Consider the following 12,238-nt stretch of genomic DNA (forward strand, 5'->3'; position numbering starts at 1 on the left):
GGTCACCATTGACCAGAAACTTAACTGGACCAGCCATATAAATACGGTGGCTACAAGTGCCGGTCAGAGGCAGGATATTCTGTGGCAAGTGACTCACCTCCTGACTCCCCAAAGCCTTTCCACCATCTACAAGGCACATGTCAGGAGTGTGATGGAATAGACTCCACTTGCCTGGATGAGTGTAGCTCCAACAACACTCAAGAAGCTCAACACCATCCACGACAAAGCAGCCCGCTTGATTGGCACCCCATCCACCACCCTAAACATTCACTCCCTTCACCATCGGCGCACAGTGGCTGCAGTGTGTACCATCCACAGGATGCACTGCAGCAACTCGCCAAGGCTTCTTCGACAGCACCTCCCAAACCCGCGACCTTTACCACCTAGAAGGACAAGAGCAGCAGGTACATGGGAACAACACCACCTGCATGTTCCCCTCCAAGTCACACACCATCCCGACTTGGAAATATACCGCCGTTCCTTCATCGTCGCTGGGTCAAAATCCTGGAACTCCCTTCCTAACAGCACTGTGGGAGAACCTTCACCACACGGACTGCAGCGGTTCAAGAAGGCGGCTCACCACCACCTTCTCAAGGGCAATTAGGGGTGGGCAATAAATGCCGGCCTCGCCAGCTGTGCCCACATCCCATGAACGAATAAAAAAAAATGACATTCATGATCTAGGTTCCAGCATGTACAATAGAAAAGTACCAGATTGCCTGCTGCTCTGGAACCATACTCTAGCTCGGAAATTGATGGAAATTAGTGAAAGTAAAAGTATTTAAATACCTTGAAATAATTTATATCATAAAACAAATGAAGTAAGGATTTTAAAATATAGCTCGACACAGACCACTGTGATCTAACAGATTTTAAAGTACAGATAATCAGGAGTTAAACTAATGATAAAAGTACACAATGAAATTGGAAAATCCATGAAATTACACAAGCTGTGTGATTACAGAGATGGGCAGTTATCAAATACTGAACACAGTTTAGAAAAGGATTGTTGCAAGTCTTTGTAGGTATTCTCTGGATCAAATTCAGGTGGTGGGCAAGATACGAAAAATGCCTGAACTCATTTTCACATCTGATTCAAATAAAAACTCAAAAGTATTAGATCAGCCTGTAATGATTCAGGCTTTCTCCCAACACTTTTGTCTATCGCTCACAGCAAAACAGCAGTTTCCATAAGCAGATAGAGTCTCCAATGAACTTAAACCTTTATAAATGCCTGAGTGGGATAGTGTGCCAGCGGACTAACAATTACTGCTCGATTACTGTACAATGCACTGGAGGTCGCATGGAATACCCACCATATTGCCTATCTATTCCGAAAGGCTGTACATACACACCGTCAGACTGTTGTGTTCAGGCTAAAATGAATAGTCAGATTTATTTGCAAGATAAGCATACGTGCAGAAAGACAAAGAAACTAAAAGGTTCCAAATGTGAGAGATTGGTGCCATGACTCGGATTCTGAGTTTAAACAGAGTTTATTTTGTTTTAGACATCAATAGTGGCAGGCTAAAGTTCAGGATGAGGCGGACCACATAGGCATGTCAGCAAAAATTTTATAAGTTAGTTGAAAATAAACCTCAAAAAGAAACAAGTCAAAGCAGTGTGAATTTTAACGTTACGGTTCCAAGTACAGAAAGGAAAAAGAGAGGCTCTAGAGCAACAACTAAGAGAGCCAAAACAGGAGATAAGCTCAGGGAATTTATCAAAGAATTGAGTCTGCCAAACTCCCAAGAGGGGAGAAACAATTTGGGGACTTAAAGCAAAGTAGGTGCAAGATTCAGCTCCGGGTGTTGAACTAGGAAAAGAGACTCAAAGATAGCATACAACGGTGGTCTGGCTAGTAACAGTTTTTACTTGAGGGTTCGAAAGGAGAAGGAATGAGAAACTGATGCAGAAACAGTTAGCAATGGAAGCACAGGAGAATAAAATCCTGCAACTTAAAGATAAGATTGCTAATCAACAAACAGCGGGAGCAGCTTGCTCAGAAGCATTTAAAGATTCTGTGCAAAGGGACCGTCTCAAAATTGAGGATGAGATGTTCAGCGAAAAGGAAAATGTGAGCGGTGTAAACATGCTCTATAGGGCTGCAGAATGGATGTTGCAGGGTTGAGACCAGCAACGAGAGCGGAAGTTGTAGGGGTTCAAGGTGGTGAACCGAAAAATTTACTGGGACTTTCGGCTGGTTCTCTGGCGCCTCCTTCCCCCTTTACTCTATGTCATTACACCCAACAGAGAAGAGGGAAAAAAATTGTGCAGGAGGTCAAGGAGTTAAAATTAGTCCTTTCACAGCAGACAGAGGCTGTAAAGGAATTATGTTAAAAATTTTTGATGATAAAATGCAAATGTAACAAAAGATTTAGGTAAAAGAGAGAGAAATTAAAAGCTCACAAGGCTATTGTTTGAAACTTCACCACACACCAGGCTTGGGTGAGGATATGGACTGTGGGCTTGAGGTTTTGAATCAGTACAGAATGGGGTTAAGTAGAAAACATCAGAAATTGAGATATTGGGGCAGAACTTGCTCCCGAAATAATGGAGGAGCTCACCAGCACTCTCCGTTTTTAATGGCAAATTGAAGGAACAAGTTCCCGCGTTTGCACATGTGCACTAAAACGTGGAAATTGTGAACTTGCTCCTCTTGGTTCGCCAGCTATTTGACAGCTTCGAATGAAAGGGCCATCGCACGCTGCAATCAGAGAAATCATTGAAAAATTGCAAACTTGCTCATTTGCCCGACTGGAAAGTAACTAATTACGCCACCAAACAGGTAAGCTTAAAAATACCAGGTCTCAACTAAGTTTTAAAAGTGTGGTTAGTTTTAATGACTGCCAGAGAACTAAAAATTAAATTTTAAAAATGTGGAGTCTCATATTACACTTTATTTTAATAGTTTTTGGTCATTAACATTTAAAAAAAAATGAAAACATTAAAATTTATTTTACTTTTCCTTTCTGTCTCTTTAATTTAGTTCAATTATTTCTTTGGTTTTTTTATCAACAAAATAATTTTTTTATTTACAATGACTTCCAGAATACTATTCAATTGAATGAAGTTTGCTTGCCTGCCTGTGGGCGTGACTTCTCTTCCTAACAGATTTTGTAGGCGTGCCTTCTATTCTCACAGACTGTTCCGTGCGCATCAACTTACGCTGCTCAGAGGCTGAGTTGATAGCGCACAATCTTTTAAAAGTTCAAAACCTAGCAAGTTGACACCACAGAGCTCGCAGTAAGTACATTCATTAATTTAATTCGCAGGAGCTGCGGCGAGTGTTGTCTCGCCAATTTGCGCAAGTTCTGGCCCATTGAGTCCTTCTGTTTTTGGGTTTGAATTAAATCAGAGAAATTAATGCTAACTGACCGAGTGTCGGATCAAATTATGAAACAGGTTTTCTGTGGGTGGCCGCTAGTTATTTAAACTATGTGAATATTCCTTGGGCTCGTGACCTGGGATTATCATGTAAAATTTGGCACTTTCTGAGTTCGTAACCCATTACAGAGATCAATATTTTTAAGGTGGATGAGAGCAAATAAGGATTGAATGATTAAGGTACCTGGAGTTGTTATCGAGAATGTGAATACAGTATACTTGTGGTGCTGTCGCTTAAGATAGCAATGTTAGAAATTGAAAAACAAAACTTTTATGCATCCACTAAAAGTGTTTGAAAATTGGTTATATATTTTAAATTAAAAACGAGCACTCTAGTACATTTAGTGTATTGACACTGAAATTTGTTTGGCAAAGTTCACGTGCATTTGATTGGGAAAATCATACCTATGACTTTAGGTGTTAGGATCTTTGTGCCATTTTGTTTGGAGAATTATTATACAGTTACAGAACTGTGTCCTTTTTTTGTTGTGATTTGAGATTGAATTCGATTGCCGGAATGAAAAGAAGGCAAAGTTTTTAAAATTTAATTGAAATCTGCCTGAGTCTGAAGCTACTGTGGTGAAGCTGGCTCTGCCGCTTTTTTTTCCCCAGTCAGTGCTGCAAAAAAATTTTAAAACATGTTGCCCTTGCACAGAGTTACTCCCACATTTTGGACGACTTTGACCCTGTAGGTCTACAGCCGTCCATCAGGGGAAGTTAGTCAGTAGCAAAATACAAAGCGTCTGAGATGACAGTCGACACGTCAGACCAAGATTGTGTAGGATGTTCTTAAAAAAAGTCTCCAAATAACAGAGACAGAAGAAATAATTCTTTGTGTTTTCTCCACAGATGAAGCAAAATGGATGATGTTTAGTACAGGGGATTTAGAAACTATAAAATGTGCTATAAGGGAACAAAGTCTAATTTCTGTGGTAAATGCCCACAAGAGACATGCAGATAAAATGGGAATGAGAGATGGGGAGTGATAGAAAATATAACAGGGGTAGAAACTAGACCAGAGGAGGGTGTCTTCAGGACAAGACAATTACAGTTGGACATTGTGAGATGGAGAGGTATGATAACAGGGATATTTAGAACAGGAATGTCAATTTGGAATTGGGTACATGTTGAGACTCTAAAGAAGTCTAATATGCGTTATTATGAACATGTGCAGTCCAAACTGGTCGACGCACCAACCATTTGTATGGCATACGGTGCATATGTGCTTTCATCTATTGATCAAACGTTGATATTTTTGATGAGAGGTAGTACCAGATATTGTAAGGGACTACAAGCCCCCAACGCACAGATCCCATCCCAAATTAAATTCGACCCCAATGTTTTCAGCAGTGGTAGGAAGGGGAGAAAATGGAGGGAAATATAATGTAAAAACCAAAATCAACAGGACATTAAGGAATGTTTAAGATTATTTTAGTTATGATGACAGGTTGGATGGGCTGGGGATTTTCCTTGGAACGGGGAGGCTGCTGAGGGGTGATTTGATTGAGGTGTACAAAATTATGAGGGGCCTAGATGGAGTGGATAGGATAGGAAGGACCTATTTCCCTTAGCGGAAGGGTCAATAACCAGGGGGCATAGATCTAAAGTGATTCTCCCTTCCTACCACTGCTGAAAACATTGGGGTCGAATTTAGCTTGGGACGGGATCTGTGCATCGGGGGCTTGTAGTCCCTTACAATATCTGGTGATTGGTAGAAGGGTTAGAGTGGAAATTAGGAAAAATTGTTTCACCCAGAGGCTGGTGGGAGTCTGGAACTCACTGCCTGAGAAGATGGTAGAGGCAGAAACCCTCAACTTAATTAAAAAATATCTGGATGTGCACCTGAAGAGCCTTAACCTGCAAGGCTATGGACCAAATGTGGGAAAGTGGGGTTAGGCTGGGTGGCTCGTTTCTCAGCCGGCGTGGACACGATGGGCCGAATGGCCTCCTTCTGTGCTGTAAATTTTCTATGATTCTATGACTACAATCTTGTTTGGTGGTATTCTAAGGGCCATGGTGAAACAAATGTGAAGGTTGAAGTTCCACCTGCATCAACAATCTGCAATCTGGGGTACACTACTATTAACTCAATGGGTCAAGTTAGGAATCGTTACCCTATCCTTAGCTGTCGTGTATTACAACCCAAGTATTTACCGAATTGGCAGAACCACATTCTGTTGGATATTTAGAGGGAGAAGTATATAAGCGAAGGGTAAAATTGCCCAAGTTAATGGTGTATGACAGGAAAACTGCATCATGGGAGGTGTCCAATTTGGATTGCTGTGTCAAGCAGGGGAACTGATACCTATGCCGATGTGATATTTCACAGATGATGAATGGTTTAATACACCAGGTAAATGTATTGATATGTTGGACCAAACTAGGAACGTCTAATGCATGTTTAAGGGGTAATGATTTATGGTTTATTGGACAGTAAGGTTTTTCCAAGACTCAGGACCAAGATGAAATGCTAATATTATGGGATATGTAACTTAATTTTGGATAAAAGAAAGTGACTGAGTGTATGAGTATAAACAGGTGATCATGGGTGATAACGATAAATTTTATGAGCAATCAACCAAAGGCTATCAATCAGGAATCAATGCAAAACCTAGTGGAAGTCAGGAAATATTAGTTAATTGATAGTTTTCTCTTGGAGATGTTGTGCCTATTCCGAATAATGAAAAAATGTATTTAATATATTTTATAACCTGATCACTACCATTCATGGGGAGATAAGTAAAAACCTCCTGATCTTTTGCTAAGATAGCCAGAAAGCACAGGAATGGCTTGTATCTGATGTCACGTGTGGCATGATCTTGGGATGTGTGTACGCGCCCAAACGTAATATGTTGCACATGAAGCATGATAAATTCTGTTGTAGAATGCATGATAAAGATGCACTGAAGAACGGGTCTCAGATATGCTCAGTCACCATAACAACTCACCTACGTGAAATGGTTAATGTGGCTCAGGAGAGTGAGAGGACTACTAATGTTAATTTTTTTAATAAAGGCACGGATACTCGCACCATAGAGAAACCGATTTTTTTTACATACAAATTAAATGCAACAATCAGGATAGAGTTAAACACACGGATACCTCAGAGGGATTGAAATTTAGAGCGGGACATAGAATTTGAGGAAAATAATGCTTAATCAGAATTATCCACAGGATGGATAATGGTAAAAAGTATGATGGAGGACTTGTTTACCACAAGAGGAGGGGGACATGGTTGTGTAGATGTGATATGAGTACCAGCATGTGTCTTTATTCTGGATGAAGAATCCCCCAATTGCACTATATAATTGGATCAGTGGAGCCAGCAACATGCCAATACAGCCTACCTAGAAAGAGGAAGACTGTATCACAACCAATGCAAAACATTCAACATTACCCTATAGGCCGGAGCTGTCAGGGCAGTGGTAAAATTTGGCCATCCCATCCCTCCGCTGTCATTGAGTCTATCATACATCGAACTGGAACCTCACAAAAACATTTTGCAAGTCTGCAACAAGAAACTAAGGAGCTGGAAAAATCTATTGAGACCGGGACATCATGAATGGTGGGAGGTTGTCCATAACACTTAGTTCATATGCAGCAGAAAAATGAACATGAAGAGAACAACATGAGAACCCTAGGCGACCTTGAATGGTGGAAGGTTGTGTTTAGTGTAGGACAACATCCATGGGTTAGAATCATGTCAATGTCGTTTGTCATTGTACAATGTATCTTAGTTATGATTATGCTAATATTGATGTGTACTCAAATTTGTTCTGCAACAACATAAGTTGGAATTGCAAGCACTGCACCAAATTAATACGGAATGGAAATTTGGCTTTCGCAATTAACCTGTAATTTGAACTCATTTTTGTGGATGAATTGTATGTACACAAGGTTGTGAAAGATTTCTGGGTGGCAGATGCACTGTGGAATGAGGAGCAATCAAGATCTTCTCAATTGAAGTGGATATCGATATCTCTCAACCCACTTGAGGAGGGTCTGAAGGATTTTGAGACTGTGACTTGACATATCTTGAAAAGAGTGGTATGAGTTAGCAGAACCACGCAATGCATTCTGGACTTGTTTATGAACTGTGATCAACTACGATCTGTTCAAACCATTAAAATCGTGGTGCGTCAAGATTAGCAGAGATATCGCTCATAAAGGGACAGGTAACATTTACGGGAAAAAGCTTGACGCACAAGTGAAGGCAACTTATCAGGAGAGGTGACCACCCAAATGGCAAACCAAGAATGGTTGAAGAGGATGATTATGCCAGCAATAACGTCCTGTCCATACCACTAAGGAAGGGAAGAAGGTAGAATTAGCCACTTTGAGGTGAGCCGATGGTGAGGGAAATTACCGTCCAAGAAGATAAACATTGGTAAGAACCCTTGTGAACAAAAAGACCGCTCACCTCAGTGTTCCGAGTGCAGTGCAACCCATTCGAAGGTTGTATGTATCTAATCTGTTAAAGTTAAGGGAACTGTATCATAATATTACGCTGACAATTATATTAAGAATTGTATGACTTCAACTAAAACGTGTAGTGTGAACAATTGAATTTGTTTGAAACTCATTACTCCACTCAGTATATTAAGATCGAGAGATAGGGAAGTGAATAAACTTAGTGATTTACACAATACATAAACTGTTTCAAAACATATAAAGCTAGAATTCCTTGAGTTCTTTTAAGTAGCTTTTGCTCGAGTCTCTGAAGGATGATATGTAGGAGATGACTGACCTAGAAGCCCTTAGCCACTTCACACGGTACAGGCAGTGCAAAGGAGGGAATGAAAATCACTGAAATGACCATAGATTATACTAGCTGACATTTTTGGCACACAGACAGGCTCCCTCAGTCTGTTTGATGTTGACCACTGAAACTACATCTTGTCCCACTCCTGCATACCTGTCAATGCTTTTAAACAACCCGAGTCCCTCTTAAAACAGTGTTGTCCAATAGAAATCGCTAACTAGGCACAGGCATGGCTACAGTGACTGTTTCAGTCACATGCACTATTTTTTGTAGACAACGCCTTTCACATGATAGACTTAATATGTATATTTACTGAACAAACACCTACCACCATTCAGTGCAAAGCTTTGCAGTTTTTCTCTTTCTCCTAAGTTTGGAATTCTGCCACGGATCTGTCAGACACAGCACATCTTAGTGCAGTTTCTTCCATCCAGAACACAGTTGGATGCTGCTTGTCCTTTGCCATGACGTGCCTAAGTTGGAGCTGCTCATTATCGGTTGGACTTGTTTCCTTCTGCTGGCCTGAGCGGTTATTTTGAATGGTGGAGCTGACTGCAATGACAGTATAAGATCCAACACACTTCCTTCCATGTGGAGGTCTGCCATGGTCAATACTTCTGATCCCTGGATCAATGGTGACTTACTAGGACCTCAATTTGAACCAATTGCTCTCACCAATATCTAGTCAATTTGCCCATAGGAAATGGAACAGGAATGGAGTTGGGATTGGCGATAATTTTGCAGCTTTTACTTCATCAGGTCACTGCTTTAACTTAACCTACCTGAAGCATCTTGAATCTGCATTTAGAACCTTTTTGGACTTTTGGGTAGAATTTTTTCCACAGAAAAAACTTCCCTGAAGTTTATCCGAATTTTAAAAGTTGCAATTCGCCATGAGATTCAAATTCAAAAACTCCACCTGGGAACTGAAAATTTCTGAAAACTTCATTGGGAGGAAATAATCAACGAGCGAGGAAAAAAGTAACCTTTGCCGGAAAATGTCCTGCACACCTGTGATACCCCTGATTGAAGAGTTTGCTGACACTCGATGTCTAGCCTCATGAAGAATAGCCACGGTACAGAAGGCAGCCAGACTCTGTGCCACCATGCTGCAAGATAAATCAACACCTTAACAACAATCACTTATGTTTATATAGCGCCTCTAACGTTGTAAAATGTCCTAAGGCGCTTCACAGGAAAGTTAACAAACAAAATTTGAAACCAAGCCACATGAGGAGATAGTAGGACAGGTGACCAAAAGTTGGTCAAAGAGGCAGGTTTTAAGGAGCATCTTCAAGAAGGAGAGGCAGAGAGGTTTAGGGAGGGAATTCCAGAGTTTAGGGCCTAGGCAGCTGAAGGCACAGCCACCAACGGCGGAGCGTTGAAAATTGAGGATGCGTACGAGGCCAGAATTGAAGGAGCGCAGAGATCTTGGAGGGTTGTAGGGCTGGAGGAGGTTACAGTGATAGAGGGTCGAGGCCATGGAGAGATTTAAAAACAAGGATGAAAATTTTAAAAATCAAGGCGTTGCCGGACTGGGAACCAAAGTAGGTCAGCGAGCACAGGGGTGATGGATGAACAGGACTTGGTGTGAGTCAGGATACGAGCAGCAGAGTTTTGGATGAGGAACAGAGAAAAGTGTGTGTGAGGGGGCATTGACAAACCTTAAGTAGAAAGTTGAAGACTCTATCTTGAGGCAAGCGCCATTATCATCAAACATGCTAAACCTTACCGTGGAAATTTTATTTGCTGCCAGAATGGGGATCATAATTTCACATCCTCTGCTCTTTAGAGAACAATTTAGCATCAGGTTTTTAAAAAAAATGTAAAGGGCACGTGTTTGAGGATGCGTTTTAAGTAATCCAACACATTGAACTTTCATGTACATGTGTTTTTTTTTAAAAGACTGCAGAACAGAGCAGTTCACTGTTTACAGGGTGACCTGATTACATCCAAGCAATCCATGAGGTTCTATTTACAGCAAGGGAGGGGGGGGAGAAAAGACAAAGGCAAGAACATAGTCAGCACAGATGTACCTTTGCCTATCTTATGCAGAATGAAAACTGAATGCTTAATTCAAATTTTAAATTGTCACAAGTTAGGTTTGCATGAAACTTTTAAGGCTGGACATGTGCAGATTTGATGGCTGACTGACTTGGATATAAACCTAACAACATCTTATGCAGTCCTTCTTTAATGCTGCAGTCTTGTTCAGTTGCAATGACTTAATATTAAACAGATGAGGCTCTGTGTACAGTTCTGAAATCTGTATTGTATCTCTGCAGGAGCTTGTCCCTAGTGTTTTCAAGCCAGTAAACTACATAATTGATACAAGGTACATGATATGTGTTCGAGTTGTTTAGTTCTTAAAACAAAATTTCACATGCATGTAAATCATAATCATCTAATAAGTAACAACTTGCTACTTTTTACCTTCTCCCAACTTTAATGTTCACTAGTTAATTTAGCTAATGACGTAGAATTTACTTTTCAAAGTTGTGACTAGTTTATCCATATAGAGCAGGAAGACCCAAGGTTCCATGCCTGGTCTATCCAGTTAATTGACCACAGTTGGGACAGCAGTCTCAGCACCCTCAGATTATGGAGGGGAAAACTGGCAGAGGTTCTTGCTCCTGATTACTATCCCGTGATCCTTGTTTGAAATGTTCACGTACAGACACCGCATGAAGGCAGGATCAGGTTTAGCCCCAGTCAGCCAGCCACCAGATCTGCACAATATAGTCCAGCCTTAAAATATTTGTACAGATCTGGCATGTGACAATTTAAATTTTTTATTGATTTGGAAACTAAAATTATGGGACGAAATAGTCACATGAATGTCTTGAGCGTCCATCTAATATTGCCACAGTAATTTCAACCCTTTAATCCCATGAGGAAATTCATTCAACCACAGATTAAACCTTAAAATTCTACGATTTTTTCCCCTCAAACCACAAAAGGTAATTTAGCAAAAAGTCTACACCAGACTATGATTAAAATCTGCATTACTATTCAACTCTTATCAGTTGTATTGTGCAGATGACATTTCTATAGCAGCACAGACACCGCGGAAGGGGGCTGAGAATAAATATAGACATAGATGAACAATTGCTTTTCAAAGAAGTTAATTGACAGCATTAACTGATTTTGATGGGATTCTATTCAATAAATCTGCTACTCTCAGGCAATGTGGGGGTGGGGGGGGCAGGGGGGAGAAACAGTATTTTTAAAAAGCTATTTCTCCCCCCTTCTCTTCCCCTCAAGGCATTGATTCCTTGTTGGAATCTAGTTACAGCGACATCAATGGCTGCTTGCTCAAATAATCATTATTTAAATGCAAGATTCACCGTCAGCATTGACAGGCTATTTGATCACGAGGGACACTGCAGCTCAGCCCAAATCTGTGCTCTCCAAACTCCTACAAATGTACACATCTAGTGGGGTCACTGGATAGGAATAAGCAGCAGGAATCCTAGCCAATTTCTTCTCCTTCCTAAACCAGGGCCACTAAAACCAATTGCAGCTCCCCTCGTGCTACTCCAGCTGAGATAAGTTCAGTCAACGGATTGAATCTAGTCTGTATTCTTCAGCTACTCACTAGCTACTAGTATAATTGCTAGTTTCATTCAGAGACCACAAGGGCAGCTGGCACGGTTAAATGAAAATGTCACACTAATGCAGTAGGGGTTCTCTCCTGATAGTGTTAAGAAATATTTGTGTTATGCACAGGGCGTTTTATTCTGTAAATGCATGAGTGCGCTGATGCTATATCACCATCCCCTGCATAAAGTAGTTCAATCTAAACTGTATGTGCATCTGCTGCTAGTCTCAACTAGCAGAGCCGTTGGGAGCTGAAAAATAATTTTTATATGTACCTTTGGTTCTCTGAAACTTGTTAATTTTGTACAAGCCTCCTTAGTTTTGGAATGAGTTTTAAGTTGCTTACATTATATTATGTTTTTCCAATATTTTAAAAGCCTAAAACATGGTCCCCTCAACAGTCTTTTCTCCAATGAAAGAAACTACAATAAATTGAACCCTGGTAATACGTTAGAGATTATCACTAACTTTAGGATCAGGGGGTACAGG

The sequence above is a fragment of the Heptranchias perlo genome, chromosome 26, assembly GCF_035084215.1.
Source record: "Heptranchias perlo isolate sHepPer1 chromosome 26, sHepPer1.hap1, whole genome shotgun sequence".
NCBI classification, from domain to species: Eukaryota; Metazoa; Chordata; class Chondrichthyes; order Hexanchiformes; family Hexanchidae; genus Heptranchias; species Heptranchias perlo.